Genomic DNA, 25,371 nt, shown 5'->3' with positions numbered 1-25,371 from the left:
GTGAGTTCATTGCTTAAGCATTCACCAGCTTTAAGAAAACCAGATCAAGTAGGATATTGCTTTTTTTTTTCCCTTTTAACATAATTAAGTATCAATGTGCTTTAAAAATGATAATTCAAATTGTGACAAAGGTACCTATTGATTATTTACTACATCTCAGATTTTTAGAGGTAGTTATTTCCCAGCAATGATGTCTGTGTGTTTTCTTCGGTGGTAAAGTGCCAATAAATAGTATTTAACTGTAACAGTCATGTATAATCATAACTGACTTCTGATAATTGTGTATGTAATTTTATATTTCATTTTTGTTAGCCATTTTGCATTTTATAAATATGGGTCTTTTTGATTTGCTAAAAATAATGAAAACAGAAAACTGTTCGTTTTTTCTAGTTTCAGTCTGCTATGTCATGGGATAGTAAAAATCTCATAGAATGAAATAATAATCATTCCAAAAGCATATTGCAGTACTAGTAAAGTTCTGATATATGCAAATAAATCATTATGTTAAAGAAAGGAAATTGGTTTGAGGGAAGCATAGCTTTGTAATTTTTGTTCATCAGAGTTCACAAAGTGTATAACTTACTCAAAATAATTCTAAAATTTTGAATTTTGGTACTTTCTAATTTTCTGAACCTCACCAGAATGCTGTGAAAAATTATTCATGGTCTAAACCATGTTGCTAAGAAAACTTTATGTGGCTACACATGTCACTAAAAATCATTTATGTGACAACCCAAGTATACACATAGCATTCTCCCAGACAGCACTTCTCCAGATATTTTCACCAGTGTGGTTGAAGATTATGATCCCTCCTATGGGAATTTCAGTACTTCAGCATTGCGGTGGACCACATACTGCATTTTCTGTTGTTTCTGGTAAAATCTTTGGCAATGTAGCTTTCTGCATGCATTCAACATAAAAGGCATCACATGCCCCTCTTTCCTTTCTCATTTTAGGATTCTGGTGCCAAAATTTTGCAATTTTCTGATTTTTTTTTAATTAAAAAGATTTATAGGAAGAACAACGGTGAAAAAAAGCCTAGAAATGTGCGTGTCTTGTATTAAAGAATGTAAAACAATAGGTGGTGGTGGATGCATCGTTGAAATAAATTTAAAGATATGCAAACATCCTAACTCACCAACAAGTTTGCAAATGCTCTTCAAAGTTGCCAATGGGTTCATGACTTACCACATCTGTGGTAAGAATGTAAATTCCATATATTTTATGGCTTTTGTTAAAGATGGAATTAAACACAGGAATTTTAATTTAATAACTTATAATATTTAAACACAAAAACTTATTTCTATGTTTCCCTTAATGGGAGAGCAAACATAAATATTGTTGCAAAATTTAGTTTAAAATATTAATGGTAAATTTAAAATACATTTAAAATGCAATTTGTCACAGTTCTAGATCCCCATCTTTAGAAAAAGGTAAAAAAAAGGTAATGAAGTAGAAATAGATAATGGAAATGACACTGTGTATTTTAAAATATAAATGAAAATTTGGGATAATCCAAGCAACGTTTATGTGTGTAAAAAGTATATTCCTTACTACCTTATGCATACTAAAGGTACCTGATAGATTTAACTGATAACAGTTACTTTTAAAAGAAGAATAATATTAAGAGCAATTCAAAGGTTGTATTTAATTTAAGGGACAGTAGGCAATGTAGGCATATATATTTTGCTGTAAATTGACTGGCAAATGTTATTCAGTAAAGGAAAAGATCCCACATGTGCTTTCTCTATACCACTACTTTAATCTAGTCCATCATTAACAATATTTTTCCTGGGATTCCATCTCAGGGTAAAATTGTAAGCTTTGTAATCTTGTTCTTAAAAATGTAGTTGTATCACGATAAAACATTAATAAACTATGTTAAATATTGTTTTTCCAACATTCCATTAGCAAAATAGAATAAGGATATAACCCTCTCAAGCAAATAACCCATTTTCCTTCCTTTGTAATGATCCGGTATTTCTCAAGGTGTATTGCATAAAGTAAAAATATATATTAACATATGAATTAATTCAGTTGTACATAAAATCACCTCTGACTTTTTAACTGATTTTTTTAAAGGATTAAAACATAACCGATGCACGCCATAAAAGGATTTTTATTACACGGGCTCGAGAAGCTTTACCACGTTACAAAACAAATGACGCCGAAAGCTCTATGTTACGTTTGTATTCTTCTAACCAATAGCAGCGAAGCAGCTATCACAGCAGGAGGTACAGCGAGTACGTTTTAGGAACATGCATCCCGGCTCCGATGCTTCTTAGTTTTTGCAAAAAATCATAATTCCAGCCGGAGTGCACCAGAGCTCTAAACAAGAAGGATGCTGCACTTGTAATTGAATATTGTAATTGCAGCTTTTATGTAATTGAATAACAATTTCAGTAGGAATTCTATCTTGAAAATTTTATTTTTAGCAATAAATTTATATTAAAAATCGCTTATTAAATTGAAATTTATCTGTTTACATTTAATTTAATTTTAAATATTTAATTACTTTAATCTTTAATTATTAAATCTTTCAATAAATAATTAACTAATTATCTAATAGCTATCAATTAAATTGTAAATAATTATATATAATTATTGATTAAATAGCATTTAATAAACAATAATTAAGTAGCTATTAATTAATTTGATAATAATTGACTATTGAGTTTTAAAATTATTAATTAGTTTAATAGTCGTTTTATTTATTTACTCTTGTTCCCTATTTGCTGACGGTCTTCCATAGGGCTCCGGCACTTCTAATTTTAGAAATTAAGCTAAATAGCTATATATTATGTATAAATTATAATATAATGTATAACATATAATGCTATGTATTATGTGTGCTATTATGTATGTATAAATACAATAAACGCATATATAGATCAATATATTTTTAGTACATAATGATTCAAAATAAATTTTATGGAAAAAAAAACACACTTTTGACAGCAAAGAATTTCTGGACATCCCAAGTTAAATACATATGAAATCATTTGCTTACATTCAGTGAACGTTAAAATCAAAACAGCGACACAATGCTTACAACAGCCAGCAATTCCTCCTTTACATGAACAAGAAATTTAAAAAAAAAAAAAAAATATTTTTCCTTTTCCAATAATGAAATGTCCGTCGATTTCAAGCGATCATTACACTATAGAACTTACCCTTCAATAGGAAGTCAAAATTTGTACATTGGGTTTTTCAAGTAAAATTCTGTGCTTTACCAAATGATGCGCTTTTTAAAATTCTCTCTGCTTCAGTAATATAGCGAGAATTTTCGCCTCCTTGAACAAAATCAAACATTTCGCAAAAGCTAAACAACTCCATTTTTGGATGGACGAAGTCAGATCACAAATCAAAATACCGGTTTTTATCCGCCATACCTACATGCGAATTTAATCGCGGATAAAAAGATAAGGAAAAGTAGTAGAAAATATCATATCTAGAGCTTTAGCAACTTTCCACACAGAATGGTCGGTGTGCGAAAGACTTTCAATGAAGTTATCCCAGCAATTGTTTCTGTACTCTTGGATAAGTTTTCTGAGGTTTCGATTGGCAGCATTAAATCTTCTTATGTCTTGGGTGGAGTGAGAACGTTGATAAATTTTTCTTAGTCTATTTTTCTCTGTAATTTTCTGTCTAATATTTTGTGGGACCGTATAATTAGTCTGTTTTGGAATAAATTTGGTGTGGTTAATGGCTTCGTTGATTTTACTGCTAAGATAGACTGTGGCATCATGAATTTCGCTTTTATTAGTCATTTTAGTGGTAGCAGATATGTTTTCTTCAAGGTGTTAAGCATAGTTTTCCCAATTAATGCGGCACTTTATAGGCGGAAGACCATGCTTTAAGCCATACAAAGTGAAGCGTACTGGTAGGTGATCTGAAGAAAGTTCATTATCCACTTGGAGAAAAGGTATTTGAGGAACATTGAAGGTAATTAAGATGTCTAATACATCAGAAGTATTTGAGATTTGATGAAGATGCGTAGGTTCATCTGGACCATAAATGTTGATATCAGGGTTGTTGATGATGTAATTATTAAGAATAATTCCGTCTGGATTATTTCGCCTGGAGTTCCAGTTAGCGTCCTTACAATTTAGGTCCGCCGCTATAATAGTTGGATAACTTGAGAATATAGTCAAGATCTTGAGTGTTGAGGCTATTGTTGGGTGGCTTATAAACAGCAATGTTGAGATATTCTTTATTATCACTGTTCAAAATAGATACACTTGCTTCAAAGCTCATAAGGGGAAGAGGGAAAATGGTACTGTTCAGACATTTTTTCATGAGAATAGCTGTACCGCCACCATGATTATGAAGACGGTCAGATCTATAGATGTTGTAGTTGGGAATTTTAAATTTTTCATTTGATTTGAGGTGGGTTTCACTTAATAAAATTACATCCAGACTGTGCTGGTTGATGTAGTTTTGAATTTCAATTTTTCGATTTTTAATACCATTACTATTATAAAACATAAACTTGGCATAATTAATATGTTGCATGGTATTTGGATTAGCCGTATGGGCGAAATTATTGGCCGATGCTATTCGCACCACCTGTGCGATTAGCCGCTTAAGCTATTCGCACCAACATTAAATCCGCATGCGCATTGAGTTGTAAAAGGCACGTTTCTAAAATGGCGTAGTTTATCATTTTTTAAGCGTTGGCGACTTTCAAAAGTTTAGAATGGAAAATGGGTTCCTTTTCTTATAAAAAGAAGGAACACATTTCTTTTTATTAAAGTATATATAAAAAAGGCAGATTTTTATGTTCGCTATGTATATCCTTTTCCTGAACGGTTTGAATAGTTTAAATGACTGATTTAAAGGGGGGGAAATCGTGCTGACATTTTTTATACTTCTTAGAATACATTTAGCTTTAAAGATGTGTTTTGCTCAATCAAGCCTTTAATTCATTCCTCTTTGAAAAATTTCGTCCGATAAAAGATACTAAAAATTAGACAGCGGATTTCTGTGTAAAAAATTTAGACATGAAATAAGTTAAAAGCGATTATATGAAATATTAAATGAATTATTCTGTATGCCTGCTTATTTTTTTTATTTAATTCCTTGGCATTTTCAGGACGCAAAAAGTACTTCAAAGAACTTTGAAATATTAGTACAAACACATTAATCAATTAAATTGAAATAAATAATGGGATGTAATTTAAAAGACAGAAAAAATTAATGTAAGAGATTTAGATTTAAAAATTTGCACACAGAAATGATTTATCAGATTGTATAAGGTTTTATTTCATAAATAACTTTGATTTTGAAATATGGCATTTGAACCTATAAACATGAGTGGATACTGAAAAAATGATGAATATATAAGAATATTATCATTTTCAGTCAGTTTTCTTATTGAATAATAAATTTTGACAGTCCTATGCTATAAGAATAGGTCTAAGTTTGCATAAAAATTCCTCTGTTAAATAAAAGAATTTAAGTAATTTTTGTAGCCTTTTTGTCAAGACACTAAAGATTTTTTTAACTAATTACTTGTCCTCGCTTGCAATCAGAACCATCATTAAATCCCTATTTTATTTAATCATTTCCTGAACATTATCATGTATATAGATTGACTTCGTCTTTGTAACTGATAATTATTACTTGCAAATTATTCTCTTGCTGGTGAACTACTAACAAACCTTTCTATTGCTGAGTTAGGGTTAACAACCTTTGCTCTCACTACCGCCTGCCTTACGGAAATCGGCGTAAAATGCGGCCGATGCTATTCGCACCAGCGGTGCGTTTAGCCGCTTAAGCTATTCGCACCACCATTGACCACGCATGTGCATTGAACTGTTAGATCCATAACGGATTCGACGTACGCGAACTGCCTAAGAGGTGTAGTGAGCCTTTTTTTTTTTTTTTGAAGGTGGGTTACTACCTTGGCGTAGTTTATCATTTTTTAAGCGTTGGCGACTTTCAAAAGTTTAGAATGGAAAATGGGTTCCTTTTCTTATAAAAAGAAGGAACACATTTCCTTTTATTAAAGTATATATAAAAAAGGTTAGATTGTTCGCAATGTTTATCGTTTTCCTGAACGGTTGAAATAGTTTAAATGACTGATTGGGGGGGGGGACAAAATCTTGTTTACATTTTTTTGATTTTCTTAGAACACATTTAGCTTCAAAGATGTCTTTTGCGCAATCAAGACTTTAATTCATTCCTATTTGAAAATCTTCGTCGGTGGAAAGATAATAAAAATTAGACAGAGGTTTTCTGTGTAGAAAATTTAGACATGAAATAAGCGATTAAATCAACTATTAAATGACTAATTAATCACATAATACTGGTTAATAACAATTCTGTATGCCTGTTTATTTTTTTATGGAAATATTTGGCATTTTCATGACACATCAAGTACTTCAAAGAACTTTGAAGTATTAGTTCAAGCACATTAATAAACTAAATTGAAATAAATAATGGGATGTAATTTAAAAGGCAGAAAAGAAAATTAATGTAAGAGATTTAGATTTAAAAATTTGCACACAGAAATGATTTATCAGATTGTATAAGGTTTTATTTCATAAATAACTTTGATTTTGAAATATGGCATTTGAACCTATAAACATGAGTGGATACTGAAAAAATGATGAATATATAAGAATATTATAATTTTTAGTAAGTTTTCTTATTGAATAATAAATTCTGATGGTCCTATGCTATAAGACGTCTAAGTTTGCATAAAAATTCCTCTCTTAAGGGGACTCATACACCTTAAAACCCATAAAATGTTCGAATAGGTGACTGTTGCAAGAATCTGGATAACTTATTTATTTTACAAACAATTACTACCAACTTTTACAGCTGACTACATAATATAGCTGCTTTATGAAACAGTAATCAGAAAGTTTGTGTTGCGACAAATATTTTTATAATTTATTCCGCTTTGTGACTACATTTTTCGTCATGTTTCCGCCATACCTACATGCGAATTTTGATCGCGGATAAAAAGATAAGGAAAAGTAGTAGATAATATCCTAAAAATATTATTGTGTCCATGGGTGTAGTCAAAAGGAGAGGAAGCTGTGATCATTTGCAATAAATAGTGTCTCACAGTGAGTATGTTTGCTAAGGCTGAATAGATGTGATGATGGGGGGGGGAAAGGTTAGTGTTGAGATGCTTCGTATTCATGGTATTGAACATGGAATACAAGGCAATATGTATGCTTTCATCCTGAGACACACAGCAAAAGACCCATAACATCAGACAAAAATATATATTACTTTAACTAAAATAACTAAAGACAATAAACATAGATCGGTGGTATTTATTAATATATTTATCATAATTTATTACAAGTTTATTTATTGTCAGTTTGCTATCATAATTTATTTCTTGTTAATTAATGCTAGTTTAACACATTGAAGAAAACAGTATTTATAAGAATTTATTTAAGGCAATGAAGAAAAAGACATTAAACAGATAGCAAACAACAGTTTGAGAAAAAAAATCGATGAGGTATAATATTTAAAGGCAAAAAAATATTTAAGCGATCTCAGGGGAAAAAAAAAAAAAAAAAAAAAGATCGGAGAGCGAAGTAGCGCATAGCGTAACCTAATATACACGTCGCTCCGCAAAATCTCCATTTTCCCTCTATGGAAACTGGAAATACCTCAAAACAAGACAGGACTAAGGCCTTATACTAGTAGATAGGGCTTAAGCTGTATAGTAGGGCGGGCTCAGAAGGGAGAATTGTTGACAAACGAGACTGATAACGAAGTTAGCGCCTGTTTGGAATTGTTACCACAAAAAGAGACGCAAGCAATGAGCAATTTCAAGCATTATTTAACGCTAAAAACTGGTGAACAATTATATTAATAAATTTAAAAGCACTTAGATTTGATTTAGTTTAGATGAAAGAAGGATACTTATCTCAAAATTCCATGGTTTCTTCGTGTATTCTCGCAGTGTCCACTCTATCACTCTCATTAACATCGGAGCTAAATTAGGGAAAGAAGAGTTTAAAGCTTTCGCTGCGGAGTTAGATCTAACCGTTGCGAAAGATGTGAAAATTGTTATTTTAACCCTTTAACTGCTTAAGACGTGTTTAAACGTTTTTGGAATTTCTTTAAAAATGCTTAAGACGTCTTTACACGAATTTCAAATGCCCGAAAAATGCTTAAGACTTGTATACACGAATCCCGAATTTCGCGAAGATTGCTTAAGACGTGTTTAGACGATGCGATCTGGTCTTCCTTCCCCTACCTTTCTGCAGGCGGCTGTCAGTTGACACAAAGGTCTTAATAGGGTGTGAAGTCTCTTTGAAAAGAGCGCTTTAGGAAAAAGTCCTTAGAGTGAAGTATCTTTGTCAGACAGCAGGTATGTATTATCTGTGTGCCGACTAAAAGTTTGCGAAAGAAGATAAATCGTTTTACAACTGTTTGCCTTGTGGTACTTTATACAAATGAAAGTCAAACAGGATCCGACGTTGTTATAGTACATTGCCGAATTTTAGTAGAAACAAGAAAAAATAAGAATTGTAACGGAAGACGCCTTTATGCCTATATGTTATAGAATCAAATATTTTATTTTTGTATTGAAAAATGATTACAATTTCTGATTCGGCAGGAAAAAATATAAAATGTTGCAACAAGCTTTCTTGTTTGCCTTCGTATTTCAAATGCGCGTTATTATAATGGTATATTCTTCTTTTTACATTCTTAAATGTTAAAACTGTACTTTCAGCATGACTGAGTTTTGTACTCGTATGTGTGGCTCTATGCTCCGTAGAAATGGCGAACTGACATATAAAAATTATATGAATGTTGAAAGGAAGATATTCTACTCGAAACTTCAACTAAATGGAATAAATGAATACGCCGAAGGAATTTCTAGAAATATTGGTTTTAAAAATTTTATTATTAAGATTTTAAATACAAAATGTTTTGAAATCTAAAGAAAAATATATGTAATCCTTGAAACATTTTTGGAAAGAAATCTATCGATATAAAATCTCTTAAAATTAATGGAGTGTAAATTAATTAAAACAGTTAGTGTACGGAAGGGTTAGATATACTGCGCACAAAAATTACAGTCAGAAGATCAATTATTTAAAGATATAAATTAATTACATTAAAAGAATTTAAAATAAATTAACATCTGTCCAAATGTCAATGCTAACAGCAATAGCACGAATGAAAGTTATTCTTTAAATTCCGAACTTAGTTCATCCGTCGGTACGCAATGATTGTGTCTTTGCGGTTACTTTTCTTATAGATACTACAAAAGGCCGCCAACGAAGTAGCGGTAAAATCGTTGAATACTAATAGTTTGAAGCGGGTTCCAATCCTGATGAATGGATTGCCTGCATACCAGTTTTAGCGAATGTTTGTTGCGCATGTTTAATGTGAATATGAGCCAATTTTAGTTAGCTTTTCATGATGACGTGCCTTGACTACGAGTCCTCGCTCGGGTTGTGTTTGGTTTGGCTTGTTAGATTATTAAGCACGTAAAGGGGATTTGTCTAAGGGGAGGTATGCTTTCGTGACAGATTTTCTAAGGGAAACAATCTCGCACTACAAAAAGTTAAAACCATAAAAACGCCCATGCAATCAGCTTGTTCACGAGGGTTTGAATGCAGGTCAAACTACCAGTATGTTAAGAGAAGCGATTCCAAGAATGTTTAATTATTTTATTTAGTTTGTCATAAGCTAAATAAAATAATTAAACATTCTTGAAATCTCTTCACATTACTGAAATGGCAATAACTTCGAATTATCCCATGCTACCACTTTTCCTCTAATATGAAATTTTGAACTTTTCCGTTATCGGACAGCCCACCAGCGACTGAGCGGAGTCTAACGGAACAACTGGTGGTTCTGTCCGGGGTTCGAATCCCGGCAAACGAGCTGGTTGCCAAGATGATATTCTTAGTTTTCCATATGTGTAACATGTATGCAAGCCAATTTCCGTTAGGCAGTCCTCGAACGAAGGCATCCTTGACCTTAGGCAAATAACCATCGAGTACTTTGCCATAATCAAATAAACCTTTATCCATAACATGCTTCAAATATTTTTATGTTGAAAAGTTCATGCGCCAAAATTGGCCCCCGTTGAATGAAATGTGTTGTTTATTTTTTCTTTGTTTTTTATAACAACAATGTTCTTGTTTTCAGAATCTGAATTATCAATAAAATTCTTTTAATAATATGCGATTCTTTTTTTTTTTTTTTTTTTTTTTTTTTGTTTAATGAAAAATTAATTTAAGCGACAAATCTCTTATATTTAGAAAATTTTTCTATTTTCGAAACGATTTGCTGTCAAAAGCGCATCTTCTCGTTGCTGCATATATTTATTTAAAGCAAACTGCTTGGCGCGTGTGCTTTTATATTTGAAAAGATTCAGAGAATTTTCAACAGGGAAATAAAGTTATTAATTTTACTGAATTTTGTGGATTCTTTGTGTTTTGAGGTAAAAGTCAAACCATCAGATATGTGATAACTTTAAAATAAGGGTATATATAATCAGGATTTTGCGGCCAGACATTCCCAGCGAAATACATTACAAAAAATTATCTATGTAGAATTAATGTATATTCCGTTTAGTATTTTAATTTATCAGTGTTATTACAGATAAGTTTATCAGTGTAAGTTATATCGAGTTTTAGTTGTGTTCGATATAAGAATTTTATTTGGTTTATATAAATCCGATTCGATTAATAATATTATATTTATTAAATACTATTTATTAGGTTTCCAAATCTGTCAAACCCAATCAATGGCCTTCTGGTTAAGATATCTGATTATCGCTATTTCGACTCGTATTCGAACCCAAACAAACGAACTGATTGAATTTTGTGATTTCCCCTATGTGTAACATGAACATGAGTACGTTTTACTTAGAAAGTCGTCCATGGAGACATTCATTGCCTTCGGCTGATAGATCTCATTTCCTTTGCCATACTCAAAAAATCTAAAAATTTTTCTAAAACACTTAGAGATGCATATAACAAAATAAAATTAAGTAAATAAGAAAATAAATTAAGTAAATGCATATAAAAAAAACTGAAGTAAATGTATATAACGAAAAAAAAAGGAGGTAAAAACAAATTTTCAATACAGTAGTTTTTAAATTGCTTGTTTTCAAATTTTATTTCATTTTTATGTATGTACTAATATACAGTGTATGTGTGCGAAAGTGTGCTTGTTCGGCATATCCATATATATTAATTAAATAAATCTGATTTGAAAATGCATGCACTAACGCGCTATTCTCGTAATTTGAAAAACACTAAAGTATTGTCTGAGAAAACGTATTTATAAAGAAAATTAAATTTCGTCTACTTACTCGGTGCTGTGTAAAAAATTTAAATAAGCTTATTAATTTTTTTCTTCTTTATTAAAAACAAATTAGTTTCTTTTCATCTATATATGAAAAATAACAAAATCTTGCTGTCAGAATGGAAATTCTTAAAAATATAAAACTCGTTTTCTTCGAACAAAAGTTTCTGAGAAATTTCTCTAGGTCAGCAGGTAGTAACAGGCCCACTGACTGCTTTGTTTGAAAAACCTGATGAATTGGATGATTTTACCCCCAAAAGGTTTTCTTTAACAAAGCAGATGCCGTCCAAATGGCTTTTCTGAAAAGCGTTCGTATTTGAATAGCTTGAAGCTTGAAAGCTTGAGTTGGAAGACTTATTGTTTCCGAAGCAATGAGTCAGACAGCAATAAAATTTGTTATAGATATTTCTCTCTCTTTGTGAGTTCTTGAAATCTTGGAATGGGTGAAAGTTTATTTTGTTTTACATATATAAGGAAATTGCATGTAAAGCAAAATAATTCAAGGCACATGTTGTATGTTAATCATTGTACGTCCCCTCAGCTCTTCGGTTGGGTATTAAGAAAAGAAATTCCTATACTGCTTTTGTATTACTTGTATATCGAAAGATTTGAAAAAAATAGCTTCATATGAAAAGTTTTTCTCCGATGAACGAATGCAGCTGAAACATGTTTCTGTCTTCAAGTATATCCACAAAACATGAAATAGTATTGTACTCTTTTGTATTCTATTGCATTTTTATATTACTTCGTGGTAAATTTTTTGGTTCTTAAATTTCTCTCTCTCTTTTCTTATAATACACAAGTACTCTTTCAAATATGGCTGACCTATGAACCTAAATTTTTATACTATAAAATTTTATATGAAAATTAGCCGTAATCATTAGACACAGCTTTGTGTATATTATATTCTTGAATACATGCCTGCAATTAATACTAAGAATACTATTGATAAAATTCGTGATATAATTAATAATGAAAATACTGTTTAAGCTAAAAACCGATATGAATCTTTTTTTTCATTATAGGGTAACATGAGCCAAACAATTTTCGTTAGAAATATACAATTATGCTAACTTGACCCATCAGATAGAAGATATTTTATTATCATCATCGGGGCTATGATAAAAGACTTTTTACGCTTAAGATTTTGGATTATGATAAAGCACACAGGACCTATTTGTCTAAGGGAAAGGAAGTCTTCGGGGTAGATTTTTTTTTTGTGGGAAAAAAACTGTTAATTCACAATCAATTGTACTTATGAAAAACCCCTAAACCCCCCATGCAGCCGCTAGAATTTACCGGTGCTCAGCTATCTTACCGTTTGGAGACTAGTTGGCTTTCTGAACTTACGCAATACCTATCTGAATTTGAATATTTGCATAAAAAACGAGCAAAATAAAATGACACATTGTAAATAGTACATTTTACTGAAATCAAACTTTCTTTGAAAAAGGAAAATTAATTGTAAGGAATAAGATGGATGCATTTAATTAAACGGAGGGCAATAACAGCGCTGATCGTATGTTTCGTATAGGAAATCATTTTCTTCGTGTTATCGTATAACGGAAAATATCCACAGATTATATTTTACAGTTTTTAAGAAGTCATGGGTTATCTGCTTTAAGAGAACACCTTCGTGGGCAATTTTCTAAATAAAATTGGCTTGAATTCACGTTACGCATCGAGAAAATCATAAATACCACAAGCAGCTAAACTGTTCGGTTGCCAACAACAAAATACCAACATCCAGCAATCTTATTCACTCAACTATAGTGAACTTAAACTAATGTTTGTATATTATTAGTAGTATTAAAATAACGAAAATATTTATTCTAATAAAAATTTTTGTTTGAATATCCTCCCTAGTAAGGTATTTCCTTTGGTTGGAGATTTGTCAACAATAAATGCTATGTTTAAGCAAGACATTTATTTAGAGCATAATGCTTCAAAAATGTATGCTGGGATCCCTAGAAAAAAAAAATATCGCCGGAAAATATATCTCCGAAAAAATATTTAATTATTCATATTCTTATGATTAATTATTAAATAATTAATAACTTTTATAATTATTAAATTAAATGCTTATTTATACTTTACCAAATGTACAGCAACACTCTTTCTTTACAAATATACCATATTGAATAAATTATATTGTAAGCTAATAAGTAACAATATTGCTTTGTTTAATTAAGATACAATAACAAGCCGAACAAACATTAAATTGGAAGTCAAACAACAAAAATCAGCTTTATATTTTCAAATTTTCACAATCTAATTTTCATTATATCTTATCTCGTTCATTTGCGCTTTTGCAGCTGAAGATGATGGTTCGGTAAAACCATCGAAACTAGTCCTGTGAAAATTTGAAAATATAACGCTGATTTTTGTTCTTTGACTTGTTCTTTGACAAATTAATTGCTTTGTTTGTTATTAATATGTCTCATCTTTCCTATTTCAGATAAAATTTACTAGTGTTTCTTGGACAGGAAAGCAAGAATTTTTAATTTGAATCAATAAATTTATGATACACTGAAAACGGTTTCATGTTATAATTCCCTTTCTGAATATCTTGAATGTATATAAAAAAGTAAAATGCAAATTTAATATTAATATTATCAGCCTTAAAAACACCCAAATATTTCGTTTTTCGTCCTCTGAAAACTACGTAATAATTAAGGAAAAAAGAAATTATTTAAAATAATTATTAGTTGCCTGCAAATATAGACTTATTAGTTGCCTGCAAATATAGACTTATTAGTTACCTGAAGAATATAGGAAAATGCTGAAGGTTTTAAAGATTTTTAATTAATGACAAAACTACAGAAAATCGGAAATAATACGAAATGTTTCAGCAATATCTCAGAAGGAATGAAAATTGCACCAGATATTTGTCAGAATATAATTTTAGTGATAGCAGTTTAATCAGTCTGCATTGAAATTCCGGTGATAATCAGTGACATACAGATTTAGGTTACTTAGGTTAAAAATGCGTAATAATTTAAAATTTAACCGGGTAAATTTTAAAACCAATTTATTTGAAAACTATCAGCTTCGCTGCGAGCCTTCGTCTGGCTTTTAAATGTACCGGAAAAATGGCTGAAGGAAACTCCAAACGTTAAATTTAAAAACTGCGTAGGATTTTACTCTGCAGAACAACTTCATAAAAAAGTTATTACGCATAACAAAATTACAATGAAATAAGCAATGTCACTTAATACAAATATTAATTATCCTAATAAATAAATTAACCAAATTCCCTTTGCAAAATCTTAAGAACTCAAATGGTATAAAGGAGGTTAATAACTTTGTTTCCTAAAAAAATCAGTCAAAACTTTTCAATATCTTAAAAACAGTGAAATGAGCAATAAATAAAATAAAGGAATGCAAAAAAACAAAAAATTCTGAAAAGCAAAGTATAATTAATGATATTTTATCTTATGTTTTCAAGCGAAAAAATTACAATGAAATAAGCTATATCTCTTAATACAAATATTAATTATCCTAATTAAAAAATTAAAAAACTTTCCGTAGAAGAACAAATATCATGCAAAACTTTTCAATATCTTATAAACAGTGAAATAAGCAAAAAAATAACATGAAAGCAACTCAAAAAACATAAAATTCCGCGCAGAATTTTACTCCACAGAACAACTTTATCAAAAAAAAAATCAATAAAAATATATTATATTTATATAAAAATGACAATGAAATATGCCAATCTCTTAAAAACAGTGACATAAGAAATACGATGAAAAATTGTTGCCAAACCCATATTTCTAAAAGAATGAAACTATTCAAAATGATGCGATTTCATCAAAAATCTATCAACAACAATAAGACAGGAAAATTGTTGCCAAAATCACATTTTTAAAGATGTGAGATGTGAGAAATGTACTCGGAAGCTTCATTTAAAAAAATCTTTTAAAAATACAAAATATTATCATTTTTCCAAAATTCTTTTTGTAAAAGCATTCGCAAGGATGAAAGTTTAACGTGTCCAAAAATCAAAGAAAAATAAACTGTACATTTTTAAAAATAAACTTTTTTAGAAAAAATCCAATTGAAAAAGTTTTAAGCTCCCTTTGTTAAATAAATTCGTATTTAATCGATTTATTGAAACACGAAATTTATTTTAAGTTCGTAAAATAGCTAAGTGCCTACGTTTCATGACGATATGAAAATGGAGTGTGTAGAGTAAAATTTCGCTTTCCTATATCCCATTATGTTTCAAAATGACACAATTTCGTCACAAAACATGAAATAAAAAAAAATTCGAATACGAATTTCGAAAAACTCGCTTCGAAGTGCTCTGGCTCTTGTGTAGATGTACGTATGTACCAAATTTCGTAGCCGTGGGTCTATTAGCTTACGCGCAGCGCGAACGAAAGGCGCACACACACAGAGAGACTTTTTCTTTTATTATATGTAGAGAAGATATGTAGAGATAAGATTGTTTAAGGGAAGGAACCTTTCAAGTTTCGCAGCTGTAGCCTGCGGCATTAAGACGATCATCACGGAGAGTCCAGGCTTTTGCAATTCTCTTGAGAGCTCACAGCTACCGAACAATATATGGCAATCAATATCACTTAGCGGAATCACTGAAGTAAAATTCTGGGAGGGATGGGAAATAACAAAAGAACTGCTTGACAATTTTCAGAGGTTTAGGGTTATTTTCGCGACATTTTACGGGAAGTTCGGTCCAAAACTAGCGACAGTTTTAAAGGGATTCGCAGATAATTACTCGACAGGCTAAGGGTTAAAAACTTTTATAAAGAAATAATAAAGTTTTGAAAACTTATCAAGAGTTAGTAAAAGCGTAGTTGATTACGCGCTTAAGCAAGGGGAAAATACTCAAAGCCAAAAACAAGTCACAAATTGCGTTACAAAAACTTGAAAACGAAACAAAGGTAGAGTTAGATCAAATCAAACTAGCGCAGTTGGAGAAAGAACTTCAAATCGCGAATATCAAATCGAGTTGTCCCAAAATACGTCGTCTTCCACAGTAAAGCCATCAAAAGACAGACATCAAAGACCTAATCCCTGATATCTCAGTTGATGAATTTGAGAATGCTGAAAAGACACTTTGTAGGTTTGGAACAGAAAGAATCATTTACATGCATAAAAGACTCCACTGTTCGTGCGTTGAGACTAATCGTAGACGAAATGGAATTTTCAGAGCGAAAACGGACGTCCTACAGCGTTAAGATGAAGAAAATTTCCAATATCCTCTCATTTTACCTTTAAAACACCCTCTTGTTTAGAGACTAATTTATGAGACACATGTAGAACTCCAGCATGCTGTCGTCAGCATTTTAATGGCAAATTTTAGAGAAAACTTTTGGATATAAAATCCAGAAAAACTGTTCGAAATATTATTAAATATTATCAGGAAATGTGTAAGTTGTAAAAGATTTGCTACACAAAGAGTAGTAGTCGAGCCAGGATTTCCACCCGAATTCAAACTTAGAGAAAGGGCCGTTTTTGAAGTCGTCGATGTAGATCTAGCAGATCCTCTCTATCTCCGTGATGGATCTATAGCTTGGATAGTCTAGATTCATTGCTAGAAGAGGTAGACCTTATGCAATATATTCCAACAACGGAACTAATTTGGTACGGACTAACAGTGTTCTTAAGAAAGTGAAGTAGAACGCCATATGTTCAGCTGTTTCTATTTAAAGGACACGATGAAAATTCAAACCTCCGACTGCTACCTGGCGGGAGAGGCTTGTGCGAATGACGAAAGAAAATTTTTAAGAAGAATATAAGGCCGAACTTTCTTAAATTACGAAGAGTTATATATTATATTATGTGACTGTGAACGAATGATTAATACACGACATATCACATACGTATCAGAAGATAATCAAGATCCTTCACCATTGACCCCTGTGATGTTTCTCCATGAATTGGCGTCATCAGGAGTTCCTGATATTGACTGCGCAGACTACCAAGAACTAAACCGCTGATCCAAATATCGACAGAGAATAAGACGTGATCTAAGAAACAGATTTCGTAGTGAATATCTTGGTCAGTTGAGACAACATGCGATAAAGAGGGAAAAATATCAACAGTGTCAAGTAGGCGATGTCGTTCTGTTGGAAGACGCCGCACTCATTAGTGTTTAGCCAACATAATCGAGCTTTTTCCCAGTATAGACGGAAAAGTTAGACTAACGAGGGTCAAGATAAGAAATGAACTCTGCTTCCTCCAGTGGCCCGGCTTTCCCCGTCGGAGATCTCTATTCCCGAATCTGCTGGTCCTCTGTTCCACGGCAGCACATCTCGAGATAGAAACAACCCTACGACTGGTCAGGCTGATTGTGTTTCAGAACCTGCTTCAAGTCCTCACGTGATAACCAGAGCTGGAAGAGTTGTTGGTCTCCCTCATCGACTGGACCTGTGTGTATTGAGTTCCTCCGTACCGTCGGACCTCAATGGTGGGAGGAGATGTTACATCTAAACTCTGGACTGGCAGCACCGTTACATCTAAAATCTAGAATAATCAAAACAAAAACGTACATAGAACTCTGATTTGCATTTAGCTAGAACCAGAACAAGAACTAAAAAGATTGTATGAAGGAAAGAGCGAAATGTTCATGTAAACGTAGTCTATTCATTCTGTATAAATATAATCTATTTATGTTTCACGGAAGTCTAAGTGTCAATATTTTGAAGAATCTTTGAATTTAGATATTTCAACGATCAGTGTTAAGTTTAGGATTATATATCTTTAGATTGCCAATGTTCGTCTTTGGTGTTCGTGAATAAACGTTGTGTGGTATAACGCTCCTCTGTTTCTTAGAGATTTACACATATTTTGTTTATGGTGCCTGCAAACCGGGATTATTACGAATCAGAAAATCGACAGACTGAATAGTTCGAAAATGGAGGGCGTTCTTGAAAATTTGAAAAAGAAACGATCGGTTATAAGACAATTAACTACGAAACTGATAACCAAAGTCGAAACGAATTTAGGAAATAATATTCCGCTAAATGAGAAAATTGAGATAATCGAGGATTTATATGAACAGTTAATTGAGAAAATCAACGAACTGAAAAGTTTAGATTCAGAAATCGAAACGAAAGTAACTTCGGAGGAGATTGAAAATGAAGTTACCTTAAGCCAAGAATACCAGGATAAAACTGTTATATGGAGAGGAAGAATGCAAAGATTTTTGAAGAAGAATTCGGAATCTTCTAGAACAGTTCATCAGAACGAAACGGCTAATGTTGCACTTCCAGTTGAAGCGAAAACAGTGAAGTGGCCACGTCTGCAAATCGGAACTTATTACGGAGATTCGTGTAAATGGTTAGACTTTTGGAACCAATTCGAAAATACAATTCATAATCATAGTGGATTGAGAAAAACTGAAAACTTTGCGTACCTAAAATCCTTACTTGGAGGTAATGCTTTAGCTGCCATTTCCGGTTTCGCTTTAAGTGACCAGAATTATGATTCCGCAGTAGAAATATTGAAAGAACGTTTTGGAAGACAAGATGTTGTTATCACCTCGCATATGAATAAATTATTATCCCTTGAACCAGTGGGAAACATTTCAAATGTTAAAGCACTGCATAAGCTGTACGATGAATGCGAAGTCAACATTCGAAGTTTAGGATCGTTAAACGTTACTTCTGGAAGTTATGGAAATATTCTCCGTCCTATCATTTTGCAGAAATTTCCAGAGGAATTAAATTTGGAATTTAATCGAAGTCGAAATATGGAATCAGGATTTGATATAAAGGAACTTATAGAATTCTTAAAAAAGGAAGTTAACTGTCGAGAAGCTGCAAGTTTAATGAACTCTGCGAAAACGAATCAGAAACCATACTTTCGTCAAAATGAACAACGCACGAAAGTTTATCCGAATTATAAACCGAAAGTTCCGACTGCTTCAGCTTTATCAACAATTGGATACAAATGTATATTTTGTGATAAAGAAGACCATACGAGATGTAAATGTACTGAGGTGAACTCTGAAGAGAAACGCAACATTTTGAAACGTACAGGAAAATGTTTTCTGTGTTTTGGATGTAAACATTTAGCTATCAACTGTAAGAACAAACAGTTTTCCTGCAAAAAGTGCCGCGGTAAACATCATGAAAGTGTGTGTGTAAATCCCACATCAGCTGTCTTCAATGTAAAAAATAAGGAAACCGAAACATCGGCAGAAATTGTTCAAAATTCTTCTGCCAAAACTGGATCTAATATTATGCTTCAAACGGTGTATGCTGTGGCTGAGGGCAGAAATAAGAATTGTATTGTGAGATGTCTTCTTGACGGCGGTAGCCAAATCTCTGCAATTCGAGAAGATTTATCAAGAAAATTACAGTTACCAGTGAAAGGAGAAACTGTTTTAAATCTGCATACCTTCGGTGAAAAGAACGGAAAATATTGGCGTCGAAAGAAAGTTGAACTTACTCTCCGCAATATTAATGACCCTGAAAAATCCATAAATCTCGAAGTCATTGAAGTACCAGTCATAACAAATGCCGATACACGGGTACCAGATGTAGAAATGAAATCCAAACTCCAGGCATTCGGCGTCATAGTCTTTGACACTACAATCTCAAATCCCAACCAGATCCTTTTGATCTTTGCCGCCTGGTAAAGTCCACTTGAAACAGCGGGTGTGGAAGGTTGATCGTGGCGAGGGGAAACCGGCAGAAAGTGTGGTATTCATTCTTGCTCTTGACTGTTGCGGTGTGCGCTTCAAAAGTAAAGCACTTTTGCTCTGCTTATTTTTGTAGCTCTTATTTAATATTTTACAATATTCTTTTAGCTGTTATTTAAAATTTTACACTTTTCTTTTCAGAATTTACGAGTTATTTTTTTCAGGTTTGACAAGTTAATTTTTTTTTTCAGGTTTTCCTTTCAGATTTTGCGGTGTGCGCGCTTCAAGTAAAGCATTTTTTCTCTGCTTATTTTTGTAGCTCTTATTTAATATTTTACAATATTCTTTTAGCTGTTATTTAAAATTTTACAATATTCTTTTCAGAATTTACGAGTTATTTTTTTCAGGTTTGACAAGTTAATTTTTTTTTTCAGGTTTTCCTTTCAGATTTTGCGTTGTGCGCTTCAAGTAAAGCATTTTTTCTCTGCTTATTTTTGTAGCTCTTATTTAATATTTTACAATATTCTTTTAGCTGTTATTTAAAATTTTACAATATTCTTTTCAGAATTTACGAGTTATTTTTTTCAGGTTTGACAAGTTAATTTTTTTTTTCAGATTTTACAAGTTATTATTTTTTTTTTAAAATTTACAAGTTATTTATTATATCTTTTGCTTATCTGTGAGCTAATTTAAGATTTTACAATATTCTTTTCAGGTTTTACAAGTAAATTTTTTCAGGTTTTCCTTTCAGATTTTGCAAGTTAATTTTCTGTTTATTATCGTGCTTAACTTGATTATTATTTCAGAAGTAATAAGGCATATATATTCAGCACTGTTTTTATCCTTAATTAATTACTGGGCGTTATTAAAGTTTGATTTTTTACTTTTTGGGTAACAAACATTTCCATTAATTAACTTTTTTTCTATGTAAAAACTCTGGTTTGGGAATACTTACTTCGAGTACCAATTTTTAATTTTCATAGGTACAGAAGAAACTGAAAAGTATTTTTTTTTTTTTTTTCAAAACTGTTTCTTATGCTTGGTTGATTTTAAATACAGCATTATTGATATATATTGTAAAATCTTAAATTAGCTCACAGATAAGCAAAAGATATAGTAAATAACTTGTAAATTTTAAAAAAAATAATAACTTGTAAAATCTGAAAAAAAAAATTAACTTGTCAAACCTGAAAAAAATAACTCGTAAATTCTGAAAAGAATATTGTAAAATTTTAAATAACAGCTAAAAGAATATTGTAAAATATTAAATAAGAGCTACAAAAATAAGCAGAGAAAAAATGCTTTACTTGAAGCGCACAACGCAAAATCTGAAAGGAAAACCTGAAAAAAAAAATTAACTTGTCAAACCTGAAAAAAATAACTCGTAAATTCTGAAAAGAATATTGTAAAATTTTAAATAACAGCTAAAAGAATATTGTAAAATATTAAATAAGAGCTACAAAAATAAGCAGAGAAAAAATGCTTTACTTGAAGCGCGCACACCGCAAAATCTGAAAGGAAAACCTGAAAAAAAAAATTAACTTGTCAAACCTGAAAAAAATAACTCGTAAATTCTGAAAAGAAAAGTGTAAAATTTTAAATAACAGCTAAAAGAATATTGTAAAATATTAAATAAGAGCTACAAAAATAAGCAGAGCAAAAGTGCTTTACTTTTGAAGCGCACACCGCAACAGTCAAGAGCAAGAATGAATACCACACTTTCTGCCGGTTTCCCCTCGCCACGATCAACCTTCCACACCCGCTGTTTCAAGTGGACTTTACCAGGCGGCAAAGATCAAAAGGATCTGGTTGGGATTTGAGATTGTAGTGTCAAAGACTATGACGCCGAATGCCTGGAGTTTGGATTTCATTTCTACATCTGGTACCCGTGTATCGGCATTTGTTATGACTGGTACTTCAATGACTTCGAGATTTATGGATTTTTCAGGGTCATTAATATTGCGGAGAGTAAGTTCAACTTTCTTTCGACGCCAATATTTTCCGTTCTTTTCACCGAAGGTATGCAGATTTAAAACAGTTTCTCCTTTCACTGGTAACTGTAATTTTCTTGATAAATCTTCTCGAATTGCAGAGATTTGGCTACCGCCGTCAAGAAGACATCTCACAATACAATTCTTATTTCTGCCCTCAGCCACAGCATACACCGTTTGAAGCATAATATTAGATCCAGTTTTGGCAGAAGAATTTTGAACAATTTCTGCCGATGTTTCGGTTTCCTTATTTTTTACATTGAAGACAGCTGATGTGGGATTTACACACACACTTTCATGATGTTTACCGCGGCACTTTTTGCAGGAAAACTGTTTGTTCTTACAGTTGATAGCTAAATGTTTACATCCAAAACACAGAAAACATTTTCCTGTACGTTTCAAAATGTTGCGTTTCTCTTCAGAGTTCACCTCAGTACATTTACATCTCGTATGGTCTTCTTTATCACAAAATATACATTTGTATCCAATTGTTGATAAAGCTGAAGCAGTCGGAACTTTCGGTTTATAATTCGGATAAACTTTCGTGCGTTGTTCATTTTGACGAAAGTATGGTTTCTGATTCGTTTTCGCAGAGTTCATTAAACTTGCAGCTTCTCGACAGTTAACTTCCTTTTTTAAGAATTCTATAAGTTCCTTTATATCAAATCCTGATTCCATATTTCGACTTCGATTAAATTCCAAATTTAATTCCTCTGGAAATTTCTGCAAAATGATAGGACAGAGAATATTTCCATAACTTCCAGAAGTAACGTTTAACGATCCTAAACTTCGAATGTTGACTTCGCATTCATCGTACAGCTTATGCAGTGCTTTAACATTTGAAATGTTTCCCACTGGTTCAAGGGATAATAATTTATTCATATGCGAGGTGATAACAACATCTTGTCTTCCAAAACGTTCTTTCAATATTTCTACTGCGGAATCATAATTCTGGTCACTTAAAGCGAAACCGGAAATGGCAGCTAAAGCATTACCTCCAAGTAAGGATTTTAGGTACGCAAAGTTTTCAGTTTTTCTCAATCCACTATGATTATGAATTGTATTTTCGAATTGGTTCCAAAAGTCTAACCATTTACACGAATCTCCGTAATAAGTTCCGATTTGCAGACGTGGCAACTTCACTGTTTTCGCTTCAACTGGAAGTGCAACATTAGCCGTTTCGTTCTGATGAACTGTTCTAGAAGATTCCGAATTCTTCTTCAAAAATCTTTGCATTCTTCCTCTCCATATAACAGTTTTATCCTGGTATTCTTGGCTTAAGGTAACTTCATTTTCAATCTCCTCCGAAGTTACTTTCGTTTCGATTTCTGAATCTAAACTTTTCAGTTCGTTGATTTTCTCAATTAACTGTTCATATAAATCCTCGATTATCTCAATTTTCTCATTTAGCGGAATATTATTTCCTAAATTCGTTTCGACTTTGGTTATCAGTTTCGTAGTTAATTGTCTTATAACCGATCGTTTCTTTTTCAACTTTTCAAGAACGCCCTCCATTTTCGAACTATTCAGTCTGTCGATTTTCTGATTCGTAATAATCCCGGTTTGCAGGCACCATAAACAAAATATGTGTAAATCTCTAAGAAACAGAGGAGCGTTATACCACACAACGTTTATTCACGAACACCAAAGACGAACATTGGCAATCTAAAGATATATAATCCTAAACTTAACACTGATCGTTGAACTATCTAAATTCAAAGATTCTTCAAAATATTGACACTTAGACTTCTGTGAAACATAAATAGATTATATTTATACACAATTAATAGACTACGTTTAGATGAACATTACGCTCTTTCCTTCATACAATCTTTTTAGTTCTTGTTCTGGTTCTAGCTAAGGCTCCTATAAACCAGGCTGAATCATCAGGCATTCGCGCTCCCAAGTGGGAGATTTAATGGCGGCTGAGTGGTTAAGGTGCAACAATTTTTTGTGTTTTTTTTTGTGTAAAATGGGCGGATGTACAGCTATTAATTGTTCAAATCATTCACGGAAAGGTCATACATTGGAAAAATTTCCTAAAAATGAAGAAAGAAGAAAAATATGGGTAAATAATTGCCGAAGAGACAATTGGAAACCTGGTCCAGGCGCTGAACTTTGCTTAGTAAGTATAATGTTAATTACGCCTTCATTTAGAGTTTATATCTTCTCTGATGTTTATAATGTGCAAGTAAAGTGAAATTCTTGTGTACAATAACCTGAGTATCTGCTAATTTCTGTAATAATAGCTATAATTAAATTAGTCTAGGGTTAATGTACCCGTCGCCAAACATCGCCAATGTAGATGTTTTGAATATGGAAAAGAAATTTCTCTTCTAATATAAAGCGCGGATTTTGTTTTCCTGTGCTAATTGTGGAATTTATACTAATGTAACATGAAAATCATTAGCATATTGAAATTTATTAAAAAATAAATAATAATTTGGAAAGTCAAGATAAAATCTGAATGTTTGCTAAAGATATATGTAACATTATACTATAGTTGCAATATCGTTGGAATGATATATAATTTTTTCTTTATTTTATAATCACTATTGTTAAAAAGTTAGATGAGTTGTTTATGCACGGTGCCCACTACTGTTTCTTGGTTAAAATAACTTCCAGAATTTTGACATTGACATCTGAAGTCAATAGAATAAATTGAATAGTGTGAGACAAAATATATATAATCTGACTTCAATAATTGCAAGGATTGTGCAAGTTTATTTATAATCACAGGGCTCACCAGCGGCCGAGCGGTAAAGTCGCTAAACACTGGTAGTTCGGTCCGAGGTTCGAATCCCGCGAACGGGCTGGCTGCATGGGTGTTTTCGTGGTTTTCCCCATGTGTAACGTGTATACGAGCCGGTTTCCCTTAGAAAGTCCTCCACGAAAGGCATCCCTCCTCTTAGGCAGATAGCCCTAGTGTGCTTTGCCGTAATTAAATACACCAACACCATTTATAATCACAGTATTATACAATTTGGCAATGGAGTAAAGATTTAGAAATGAATGCAGACCATTCAAATTAGTATTTTCTTGTTTCTAATTATAGAAATATAGTCTATTTTCCAGTATAAAAGTTTTACTTAAAAGTATGGGAAAGCAGATTTGTTTCATGCATGATCTTTATAATACTGGTATGAAATGAATGAATTTTAATCTGTAAACAATTTTTTGTTAATATTGAAATGCGTTTCTTTGGGTACATTTTTAGGCACTTGTGGATCATGTCAGACAACATGCAATAGAAAAAAGATGTCCGTGTGCATAAATTTTCCCATTGTGTTACTTCATTTTATCTAAATTTCAAGGATAATTCTTTTCATTTTTATATGGCATGTTATCAGTATAAAGGCTAGTGAAAATAAATTGGTATGTGTATCTGTTTTTGAAGTGTAATGCTTAAATAAAAAGATGGTGTGTGTTTCTTCATTTAAACAAAATTTCAAGGATAGTATT

The 25,371-nt window shown here is 32.0% G+C and overlaps 1 long non-coding RNA gene across 1 annotated transcript in view; it reads left to right on the top strand.

The window, feature by feature from the left end:
• The first annotated feature begins 23,792 nt into the window (after positions 1-23,792).
• The window catches only part of LOC146993285 (uncharacterized), a 242,628-nt gene continuing 241,049 nt past the window's right edge, over positions 23,793-25,371 (top strand). Inside the window, exon 1 of the long non-coding RNA XR_015038351.1 lies at positions 23,793-24,034. This is a non-coding gene — a long non-coding RNA (uncharacterized LOC146993285). The remainder of the gene's footprint in view (positions 24,035-25,371) is intronic.

The sequence above is a fragment of the Stegodyphus dumicola genome, chromosome X1 (genome assembly GCF_044657685.1).
Source record: "Stegodyphus dumicola isolate Sdum_Otavi_A_Nest chromosome X1, ASM4465768v1".
NCBI lineage: Eukaryota > Metazoa > Arthropoda > Arachnida > Araneae > Eresidae > Stegodyphus > Stegodyphus dumicola.
This window is presented reverse-complemented; position numbering and strand designations above follow the sequence as displayed.